The 12,383-nt window shown below is 47.7% G+C and overlaps 1 pseudogene; it reads right to left on the reverse strand.

The window, feature by feature from the left end:
* Window positions 1–1,396: 1,396 nt before the first annotated feature.
* Window positions 1,397–1,626, reverse strand: LOC100629300 (mitochondrial import receptor subunit TOM7 homolog pseudogene; annotated as a pseudogene).
* Window positions 1,627–12,383: the final 10,757 nt, after the last annotated feature.

Below are 12,383 nucleotides of genomic sequence, written 5' to 3' on the forward strand. Positions count from 1 at the left end.
CCTAACGTTAATGAAGAGACGTGTCATGTTCTTAGACTGACAGACCCGGCACTGTAAAGAAGTCATTTCTTCCCAAACTGATCTGTAGGTTTAATGCAATTCCTATAAAAATTCCAGCAAAGTTTTTTTGAGCTATAGACATGCTTATTTTAAAATTCATATGAAAAGGCAAAGAAACTAGAGTAGCTATGATAATTTTGAAAAACAAAACTAGAGTGAGAAAAATTGCTCTAATATTTTTTTTTAATTTATTTTTTTGCTGAGGAAGATTCTCCCTGAGCTAACATCTGTACCCATCTTCCTCTATTTGTATGTGGGTCACCACCACAGCATGGCTGCCAATGAGTGGCATAGGTCCACACCCCGGAACTGAACCCAAGCCGCCAAAGTGGAACACACCAAACTTAACCACTAGGCCATGGGGCTGGCTCCCCTCGTTTCAAGACTTACTCTAGAGCTGCCTTAATCAAGACAATGTGGTATTGGCAGAAGGATAGACAACTAGATCAATGGGACAAAGAACCCAGAAAAAGACCCACATGAGTGCAGCCAACTGATTTTTGGCATTCAGTGAAGGATAGTCTTTTCAACAAATAAACTGGACTATTTGGACATCTATAAGAAAAAAAAAAGGAATCTTGACTTAAACCTCACTCTTTATACAAAAATGAACTCAAAATGGATCATAGATTTAAAGCTGAAACATAAAGCTAGAAAACTTTTAGAAGAAAACAAGTGAAAATCTTCACTAGGGCCTAGGGCTAGCTGAAGCGTTCTTAGACACGACGCCAAAAACACAACCCATAAAAGGAAAAACTGACAAATTAGACTTCATCAAAAAATAATCTGCAAGTCACATATCTGACAAACAACTAGGATCTCAGATATGTAAAAAACTGTCAAAACTCAAACAAACAGTCCAATCAGAACAAAAGACTTCAACACGCATTTCGGCAAAAAGGATATTTCATACATCCAACACCATCGGCCATTAGGGAAATGCAAATTAAACTACAATAAGATTATTACACACCTATTAAAACAACTAACATAATAAACAGTGACAATATCAAATTCTGGCGAGGATGCACTGAAATCAGATCTCTCATACGTTGCTGTGGGAATGTTAAATAGCACAGCCACTCTGGAATATAGTTTGGCAGTTTCTTTTTTACCTTTTTAAGCATTGTTTAAAATCACTGATTTTGCTACAGTCCACCATAAATAAGTCAGTGGAGGTCTCACTGTCATACGTGCATCTGTGAAGTCCGAGCCCTGAACCGTTCAACTGGTGAACGTGTGAACGACGTCCCAGCTCTTACCCCAGCCGGAGTGCACACCTTCCGTGTCGTTCCTGTCCACTGACTGCTTCCAAATCCAATGACCAAATAGTCCTTTATCCCCAAAGCAAGCTCAGAATGGTTGGCTCAGGCATTCCGGGATCCGCGCCCTCCTGAAGCCCAGATGAACCTGAGCGGAACACAGCCCAGCGGGTCGGCTGCCCTTGAAGAGCTGCTCAGCCTCTGCGTGGCCTCTTCGCTCAGCTTCACGAGGCGATGGCCCGGCAGTTTCTTATAAAACCAAAGATATACTTATATATGACCCAGCAATTGTACTCCTAGGCATTTGTTCCGGAAAAATGAAAACGTCCACACAAAACAAGTGCACAAATGTTCATAACTGCTTTATTTATAATAGTTCCAGACTGGGAGCAACCCAAAGGTTCTTCAGTGAGTAAATGGTTCCACAGATTGTGGTACAGCCAGATGGTGGAATACTACTTATCAATAAAAAGGAACGAACTATTGATAAATACGACGACTTGTATGGCTCTCAAGAGAATTATGCTGAATGAGAAAAGCCAATCAGCAAGGTGACATATAGTTCCATTTATACAACATTATCAAAATGACAACATTAGAGAGATGGAGAATACATTAGTGGTTGCCAGGGGTTAGGGATGGGGAAGGGATGGTGGGGAGGGTGTGTGACCATAAAAGCTGGCAGGAGGAAGGCCTTTGTGGTGGTGGAGCAGTTCTGGATCTTGATTATGGTGTGGTTGCACAAACACACACATGTGGACGAAACTGAGAGAACTACCCACAGACACACAAACGGGTGCATGTAAAAATGCCGAAATCTGTGGATTGTGCTGATGTCGATTTTCTGGTTTTGTACAAGATGTTAACATTGAGGGAAACTAAGGGTTCCTAAGACCTTTTGGTAACATTTTTGCAACTTTCTATAAATCAATATTTATTTCCAAATAAAAAGTAAAAAAAAAGGAGCCTGTGGGAAATTGGACGAGACCCGACCTTATGAATCAGATTAAGTCCTATCATCTTTGGGCTGCAGTTCTTTTTTTTTTTTTTTTTTTTGAGGAAGACTGGCCCTGAGCTAACATCCATGCCCACCTTCCTCTACTTTATATGTGGGACTCCTCCCACAGCATGACTCATCAAGCGGTGCCATGTCTGCACCCAGGATCTGAACTGGTGAACCCAGGGCCGCTGGAGCAGAACGTGCACACTTAACCGCTGCGCCACCGGGCCAGCCACTGCAGTTCTGTTGTTTTAAGGTGTGGCAGTGGTGGGGGCAGGAGGTCGTTCCGGTTACCTCCTTCTTTTCAGAAGCTCTGCCTGCCAGCAGCTCACAGTGCTGGCCGGTGGGGGCCGTTCACTGAAGAATGAATGAACTGGTAGTAAGCAGTTTCTCTATTTTAGTAACACTTGGTATAATAGGCAACGTATTTCCAACGGGTACGCACCACAAGCTGTCCTCGGAGGGAGGCGGATGGAGCTCCAGGAGTGGATGCTTTCTCACCGCTTTTGGCCTCAGTATACTTTGCGCTCAGCCTGTAGACTGACAGAAAGAACTTTCAGAGTTCTCTAGAAGGGCAATTTAATCGCCACTGGGTCCTCAGGGCCTGGTCAGTTGTGGCATGTCATTTGTGCTAAACAAATTCATTCAACAAAATTGGCTGAGTGCTTCCATCCAAAGTCAGGCACTGTTCTAGGCACTGGGAAACTCCAGGGAATGAGACACTGTTCCTGCCTCCAGGAAGCCAGGATTCCAGAAGGAGAGCTAGACAATAGACAAGTAAACAATAATTTCAAACTATAACAAGGGACATGAAGAAGAACACAGGGGCAGAAGCGTTCTGACACAGAGGTGGTCTCTCAGAAGAGGTAACATTGAGATTAGTGAGTCAGGAGAAAAGCATTCTAGAAAGGGGGAACAGAATATGCAAAGGCCCAGAGGCAACGAGTTTGGGCAGGAGCACAGTGAAGCTGGAGAGGAGGGCAGAGGCTAGGTCTCAGGGGACGTTATAAACCACAGTGTTTCCTTTGCTCCTCCACATCCTGAGGTATTTATTATCTCTGGGGGTTGGAAGAACCAAGGCTCCAAGAGGCCCCAGTCTAGGCCTAGGTAGAAAATGGGAGAATCAGGATAGCTTCGTAGTCTCCACTCCTGCATTCTCCAAGTCAGAGAATCCACTTTCGAAAAGCCCTAACAGAGACCTCCCTTCAGTCTGTTCGTCCCCCTCCTCCAGACTCCAGGCTCGCCTTCCCCCCTGCCCCCACCCCCTCCTAGCCACCTACAACTTCCTGGACGCAACAAGAAGTGGAAAGCCTTTGTCCCTATAGGGGTTCTTCAGGAGCTGGCAGCCACAGAAGGAGTTACTCTTTTTTTTTTTCTTTTTGGTGAGGAAGATTGGCCCTGAGCTGACATCTGTTGCCAATTTTCTTCTTCTTCTTTTTTTTTTTTTTTTTGCTCCCCAAAGCCCTCTAGTAGATAATTGTATCTCCTAGTTGTAGGTCTTTCTAGTTCTTCTATGTGGGACACTGCCACAGCATGGCTTCATGAGCAGTGTGCAGGTCCACCCCCAGGATCCCAGCTGGTGAACCCCAGGCACTGAAGCAGAGCATGCGAACTTAATCACTGGGCCACGGGGCCAGCCCCCTGTTTATTTTTCCTTTTCCATTTTTTTGGGAATGGGAAGACTGGAGTCAGACTGGTTTCAGCTCTGAGTATAAACCTCCTTTGTCATTTCAGAGGAAGATGGCTGACGTCAAAAGCACGAGCTTCCATGCCTGCCCGTCCCTCCTCTCCTGTCTTCTCCGGCTTCCCCGTGGGCGGGGATGGAGGCCGGGAAGCACCAGTGTTGCCATCTAGTCCCGCGCTGGTCGGCGCCTGCCTGCCCCGCTCCCGGCTGCCCTCAGCTCCCACCGTGTCCCCAGCAGGCCCTGTCCCACCCCTGCGCGCACCCACCGGCACTTCGCGAGCGCCCACCGCGCTGCCAGGTTCCCTCTCAGGGGTCCTTCTTCTGCTTTCTCGACCGTAAACTGTTACCACCCTCCTCACGGCCCCCACTGAGGACTGAGGCCAGAGAGGGCGAGTGCCGGCTGCCCCCCGCCTTGCCCTCGCCTCCCACCGCGTCCCCGGCCCGCGCCCCTGCTCCGAGCCCGGCGGCCGCGCCCTCCTCCGGCGAGCCGCCCCAGGCCCCTCGAGGCACACGGGCCGCCTCCTCCTCCGGGCCCCACGCCCGCCGCGGGGCGGCCCCTGCACGTCTCACCCGTGTGACCAGTGCTGCTGGCTGCCGTGTCTGCTTCACCAGACCGAGGGCCATCACTTTTGCCACATTCCCAGACTCTGGCAAAAAGGGAAGGATGCCACAGGCGACAGTGAGCCTTTTCTGAGCAGATGACTGAATAAGTAAGCAAACGAGAGAGCTGCTGGGAGAGGAAGCATGGGGGATGTGGATGCCGGTCCCAGGGCCCAGGCGACCTTACGCAGGTCCTGCCCTCTCTTTCTTTTCAGTGCGAAATTAACTTCTCTGTCCCCTGTCCAATTACTTTTTTTATATACGATGATGACTGCTTTTGTCCCCCTCCCTGGCCTCCGCAGTTCTGACAAGCTGGGACAAGCCACTGGCCTGGGCTGTCGTTTTGACCTCAGATGAGCTCTCTGGCGGAGAAGTGCATGCTGGGAAAGCCCTCCTACAACAGAGGGCTCCTGCCGGTCAGCGCCCAACACAATGGCAGGTCGCCGGAGGGGCTGGCACCGGAGCCCAGCTCAGCCAGAAATTAGCTACATCTGCTGAGCACGAATGGATTTATTTTAGCAAACGTATAAACATTTTATGTTATGTTATGTTATTTATTTATTTATAGCATTTCTTGTATGCAGGTCTGCTGGTGACGAGTTCTCTCAGTTTTTGCTTTTTCTGAAAATGTTTATTGTGCCTTCATTTTTAAAGGATATTTTCACTGGATGTAGAATACTAGTTTGACAGGTTTTTTTCTTTTTTCTTTTTTTTTTTTTTAAGATTTTATTTTTTTCCTTTTTCTCCCCAAAGCCTCCCGGCACATAGTTGTATATTCCTCGTTGTGGGTCCTTCTAGTTGTGGCATGTGGGACGCTGCCTCAGCGTGGTCCGATGAGCAGTGCCATGTCCGTGCCCAGGATTCGAACCAACGAAACAGTGGGCCGCCTGCAGCGGAGCATGCGAACTTAACCACTGGGCCACGGGGCCTGCCCCTATGTTATTTTAACCAGTCTTTCCAGAGGTAAAAAGCTGGAAGCAAATATGCCAAAATATTAATGTTAATCATTTTGGTTGGTGGGAATGTGAATAATGGTATTTTCTTCTTTACATTTGTCTGCAATTTTTAAATAGAAAAGGTTCTGCCTTGTATGGGGTGCAACCAAGAACAGAAACCCAATCACGCTTGCCAATTATATTTCTCCACCCCAAAGGTGTCCTCTACCTCTGACCACCCCGTGCCCCCAACCCACTCTTTCTGAAACCTGGGCCCTGCCCTTTCTGAGGCCTGGCTCTCAGTTCTGGGACCTACCCCATAGTCTTACAGAACATCCGTTTTTGCCTTAAATTAGTTAGGGTTTCCTGTTTGTTGCTTGCCACTGACAACCTCTGATATAGGCCCCAAGGGCAAGAGCTGTGTGAGAACACCCAGGTGTGTGCAGTTTCTACATGTCTAAATGGGTAACCATGCCAATTATGATTTGCATCTACTCTCCTTGCCAGTACCTGGGTTACAATGAAGCCAGGATTAAAGCAGAGTCTTATGAATGTGGTTCTGGAAGCCCAGTCATGTGGTCTAGGCCCTTGCCTTGCTGGCGTCAGAGGAGTTTGAAAACTGACAGCATACCCCTTAAACCACTTGAGAATCAGCTGTCTCCGTCTCGCTTTAGGCAGGAGAGTGCACAGTGTGTGTAGGGGACAATCAGGGGATCTGTGTGGTTCCTCAGTGTGACTGCGCGGGGACAGGAAACAAAGCTGGCAAGTTCTGCCAGGGCCCCAAGTGGAAGCCCTCAATTGTTAGGCTGGGGAGCTGGACTTTCTCCTTGGACAAAGAGGTCACTGAGAGCTTTTGAGTGCCTGCACGTGACCTCTGCGTTCAGAAAGAAATCGGCGGCAGGGAGGAAGGCAGACCTGTGACAAGCGGCTCCCTTTTCGTGCCTGCTTCCGCCGTGGATTCTGGCCTCCCTCTCGCCCGAGCACTCAGTTCGCCCAGAGTGTCTTCTAAGTCTCCTACACTGCCCCCTGCTCCCTAAAGCAGCTATTCCAAATCTCCTGTCTTCTTAGACCTCCGACCCTATCACTTCCTCCCAACCTGACAGAGGACAGATGCCATCGCAGGGGACACCCTCCACTTCGGCTCTCAAACCCACAAATGCACCGACTTCCCCTCTCACCCTTCCTCCTAAGGCCACCCCCTCCCACCACCCAGTGGCATCTCTGTGCATCTTCACCTCTTTCTCTAAAATATCATTGCTTTTAGCATTTAAACATAATCCAGTCTCTCCTACCTTAACCCAAATAAATGACCCTTCCTCCACGCTGGCTCCTCTCTGGCTTGCCCTATCCCCCCATACCTTCACTGACAAGTCTTGTGAGAGCTGCCTATATTCAGTCTTTCCACTTCACTGCCCATTCATTACTTCTGCCTTCTGACATCGCACTCCACTGAAATAGCACCTGTCAAGGTCACCGGTGACTGTCTTTGTTCCTAAATCCAGTTGTCAGAACCTGGGTGTCATTCTCAATCTCTCACTCTCCTTCACTTCCATATCTAATTAGCCTCCAAGTCTTGGTCATTGTGTCTTCTAAATAGTGCTCACTATTAGCTCACTATTAGCATTAGCTTCTCTCCAGCCCCATGCCACTCCTAATCCAAGACTCCATCATGTCACCTTAGTCTTGCCCCCTCACACCAAGTCTCCCCACGGTGACAGAATCAGCTTTCTAAAACCAAAATCTGATGTGTCACCCTTGCTTAAAGCCCCTCAAGGGCCCTCAGGATAAAGTGTGAATTCCTTAAGCTAGTTTACATAATCTGACCCGCCGACCTGTGGGAACAGAAACAAGGCGACACTTACTCTGTCAGGTACCAGCGGGGGAACTTCTACACTCAGAAAGGTCTTGTAAGAGGTCAGTGAAAGTGGTAATTAAGAGGTTGCAGGCAAGGGCCAGCCCAGTGGTGGAGTGGTGAAGTTCTGTACACTCTGCTTCAGTGGCCCGGGGTTCACGGGTTCAGATCCTGAGCACAGACCTACACAACACTATTCATCAAGCCATGCTGTGGCGGTGTCCCACATACAAAATAGAGGAAGATGGGCACAGATGTTAGCTCAGGGACACTTCCTCAGCAAAAAAAAAAAAAAAAAAGTCACAGCCGACCATAAGAAATGAAGGTATAATTAACAGCAGGTTAAGAAGGATGTGGAGGCTGGTTGTGCAAACTATCTGGGTAGGAAGGCAGACACGGTGATGACTTGTTAGGTAAAACAAGACTTAAGGTTTTGTAAAGGAGGAGACACCAGACATTTTCAGATGGAAGCTAGAGGTCCAAGCAGTTGAAAAGGAGACAGTTAATGTAAAAGTTCTGGCGATGGCATCACGGGTGGGAGAGACTGAGCGTGCACTGCAGATAGGAGTATAAATAACTTTTCTGAACTACAATTTGGAGATAAAACAAACATTTAAAAAAGTAAAAATTTCCATTCCTTTTTGACTCAGTAGCTTCACTCCTAGGGTTCTTTGTTTTCCTGAGAAAATAGCATGGAAGTGCACACTTCGCTACAGGGCTAGTTATCAACCTGCCATCTAGAAAAGCAAAGAGAAGTTTAACAACCTAAATGTCACAAGAAGAGTTTGATGAATTTATAGTACATTCAGTAATTAAAAAATAGAAATGTGTGAAAGAGAAAAAAATAGAAGTGTGTGTGAAATGGAGAGAATACAGTATTTACAATATTATCCCATTTCTGTAGGAAAAACTGATTTTATATGCAAAATCTGGGAGGATACACTTAGAATATTAATGGACATCTCCGGACAGTGCAGTATTATGAATTTTGTTTCTCTGCACTTCCTAAATTTTCCTATCATGCAGGAATTACACTTGGATCTGGAAAACAATTTATAAAATCATACACACACATGCTGAGTCCATTACATGAAGTTAAGACCAGGCAAAACTTCTGTGGTGAAAGAAGTCAGAACAGTGGTTATCTCTGAGGGCCTAATACTGGGAAGACACCAGGGAACTTTCTGGGGTGATGAGACATTTTGCATCTTAGTCTTGGTGTACCCATACATAAAATTTTATCAAGCTGTGGCTTTAAGATTTGGGTATTTTACTGTGTGTAAATTATATCTCTTTTAAAAGAAAGCACACCCACAAGACAGACGGGCAAGAGGAAGCAGGTGCTATCACAGAACAAACATGAGGTGAAAAAGGGAGGCGATGTTCTGTGACAAGACCTTCAGCTTCTCAGAAGTGGGCTCTAGTAGGAACGGGCCCAGAGGAAGGAGGGTACAGGTGGGCTTGGACTTGAGAAAGGGGACGGCGCTGGGCAGTGCCTAAGTGGTAGAAGGGCATGGGGAGTTTCCTAGAGCCGGCAAAGGCGTGGGAACCCACCTCAGGGCTCCTCAGTTCGCCGTGACACACGCTAGGATGCAGCTTAAGGAGCAAGAGAGAAATCAAACGGTTGAGTTTACTTCAGGAATTGTGACAGTGAGTACTGGCTTGTCACGGAGAGGGGCATGAAACCAAGACAATTCTAGTAGGAACTGAGAAGAGTGGGGAGGGACAACAAGGCTTTGAGGGCAGAGCAGGGGCAGTGGAGCTGGAGCGAAAAAGGCCGTGGTCAGAGAGGACTGGTTCTGAGGTCCTGGGGGAAGCAGGTCCACGTGGAGGCCAAGCTCAAAGCTCAGAGCACAGAGCACGGCCGCGGGGGCGCCAGGGCAGGAAACACATGTTACTACGCATCCCAATACGCCGGGCTCCTCAGAGACCAGCTCATCTCAATGGCACCCGCACTTCACGAGTAAGTACCGCCGTGATGTTCACTCGCCCTGGGTGGCTCAGCGAACCGAGCAGTTTCAATCCAGATTTGACCCCAAAGCCTCTCTCAAGCACGCTCAGCGGCCACACAGGTCAGACCAGGATTTTAGGGAATCCACGTATGTAGACGTGAGCCATCTAGGTTGCTGGTGGAGAGGAAGATGTCAGTTGCCAACACCTGGGGAGTGGCCAGTAGCAGTAAGAAAGGATAAAGTAGTCCAGGCAGACAACATGGGCTTCAGCAGCCCTATCCTGGAGGACAGTGCATCAAAGTGGCAGAAGAGAAATACCAACACTGCTTCCTGGTGCCAAGATTGGAGGAAAATGAGCAGCGTCTGCTTAAGGGTTTTGTGAAGTGGTGTCTTCAAGGAAAAACGACGTTTCAGCTTAAGGGGAAGAAACCCGGAGGTTTGGGCATCATTCTGAGCCAGCAAAAGGGGCAGACAGGAGAGGGGAGGGGAAGGGATGTGAAAGGTGGGAGAGGCTCACGACTGTTAGCTGAGCTCACAGGCATGAGGAAGGGGTAGGGGGCTTGTGGCTACGTCAGGCTATAAGGACACAAGGTGTTTCAATGGCAACACTGGAGGCGTGTCAAGAAGCAAGTGTTGGGCACTATCTGCCCATAAGCAAAGCCTCAACTTACCTCTCACCTTTTTGTCTCTTCCCTTTATCCATGTCGAGGGTGAACTGTTAGCAGTGGGCAAACTACCACCTATTTTGAAAATAGTAACAGGAGCTATTATTTGCCCAACACCTACCACGTGCCAGGTGCTCTGCAGCAGCAATTCACTGAATTTTCAATGCTCCAACCGGCCCCACTGCACAGACGACGAAACTGAAGCCGAGCTGTCACTGGGCAGACATCAGGGCCACAGCCAGGATTTGAAACCAAGTGTCTCTGGCATCAGACTTTGAACTTTCCTTGCCTGTTAACTGACGGTCAACTTTTTACGTGTAGAATTAGTCAATTTTGAGTGCTTGTCTTTATGGGCTCTGACCCCTTTAAGGTAAATAGACTCTTCCTGCGCTCACTAGACTGAGACGACATTCTGTTTTACACTTAAAATAGACAGAAAAAGAGGAAGGCCTCACATCTTTGGGTGAGCGATAGGGCAGACTCTGAAGGTGACAGGAATTTCTAATTCACAGGAGTGAGTCCTTTGCACAAGGACAGACAGTGGGGAAGAGAAAGGCAAAGAAGTGAGGCTCAATGAAATGCAAATAGGAGCAAATACCCCAGGAGGGGAGTTCCAACAGTCTAGAGCCGGTGACTCTTCTCTAGCCACTTATTTGCAAGGACATAGGTCTGTTCTAGCCCGAGTACAGATGTCCCTTAAGAAACTGACAGTTGTTAACCGCAAGAAAATATTCCTTCAAAAAACACTCGCGTGGAGCAAGGGAGCACACACTTAACGGCGCCTCCGCGTCAGGCGCTTTATCCACATTGATTTGATTCACTCTACAAACCTCTCCTGAGGCCGATGGCGTTACCTTAAGTTGGGGAAACTAAAGTTTGGGGAAGCTGAAAAACGTGAGGTCACAGAGCTGAGGAGTGACGGAGCCCAACCTTGGACCCAGATCTGCCTGGTCGTCCTGCTCCCCTACAGGGCCGGAGCTGCCATTCTTCCCAGGAATGCAGAGGATCTCTTTGACTCCTTGCTTCTCTGTGATGCCTCCTTGCTTCTCTGCAATGCAATACCCTGTTCGCTTGCCCAGTGTTTTCCAACCTTCCCTTCACACACAGAAAAATACCTACCACATCTCTCCTCAACAGAAAGACCCACAACTTGTTAGGAAGTTTTTGTTATAAAACATTTAATGTTAACCTACAATACAATGTAAACTTTTATGAAAAAAATTTAAAGTACACTAGATTTCTTCAGTAAATTGCCATGTAATTATTCAGGTGCAGTACAGGTCGGGGCACTGCATCCCTGGTGGATGGTTCCTGTTGCTGCGTTCCTCACCAGTCCTAAGAAACCAGTTGTAAAGCGGAGCTCCTTGTTCAAGCACCAGATAACAGCCCCCGATTCTGCATTCTAGGGGTCATCGCTCTTTCCACAGTCATTTTCTGAAACTCTTTCCTTGGCCTTGGCACCATCAGCAATTTTCATAATGACTGCTTAGTTGAAGATTCTAGGTTCATTTTAGTTTTAGGTTTTTTTTAAGAGATAAATATTCTCCTCTGGCCATCTCTTATCCAAACATCATAGTGGAGGCAAGCAAGGAGAAAGAAATATTTGCTGCAGGAAATTCTGCAGAAGTGGAAGGAAAGATCACAAGGGCCCCACTGAGGCTGAAGAAATACCACTGACTCCAACTCCAAGTGGGTGTCTTTGCTTGGTCACGTCCCATGGTTATTCGGCTGAACCTACAGCTTCAGTCTGGGGAGTGCTGAACAGACCTTGAAACAAGCATTCTCGGTTAGATGATGACTTGTCATTTGGACACAACAGCTGAAATAACCCAGAGGTGATTTGGAAATGAGAAAATACTTGCAATCAATGGCTTCTTAGCGTTTTCTCCCTTGCAGGTCCCACTGAGTTCCCGGAGGTCCTTGGGAGTAACACAGATTGTACTGGCGTTAAGTGACAAAATGTACATCTTTCACAGAGGAGGAAAGGAGATGGCACCTAGGCAGCAGCTCTAGGGCCAGCAAGGAGACAGGAGGGGGTCTGGGTAAAGCACGGCTGTTTCCACATGGACCAGGAAGGAGCATGTACTTTGGGTGAAGCCTCCTGAAACCTAAAGTAAATAGGCAGGCCACCCCAAGAGTTGTACCGAGATAAATACTTTTTCTTTATATTCTGGCATCTGACCTTCACAGAACAAGTTATCAAAAGGCAAGAGGCATAAAGTGCACGTTGTAGAATAAGATGCAGACTGAATTACTAAGGAAAAAAATTTACCACTTCCCAAAGAGGTGTGGGCAAGAGACTCAGTACACTAGCGCAGGGCCTACTACCCTCCTGTGTCCTGCCAGGGAAACAGCTGTGAATTCCAGACACGG

Source organism: Equus caballus, chromosome 14, assembly GCF_041296265.1.
Source record: "Equus caballus isolate H_3958 breed thoroughbred chromosome 14, TB-T2T, whole genome shotgun sequence".
Classification (NCBI taxonomy): domain Eukaryota; kingdom Metazoa; phylum Chordata; class Mammalia; order Perissodactyla; family Equidae; genus Equus; species Equus caballus.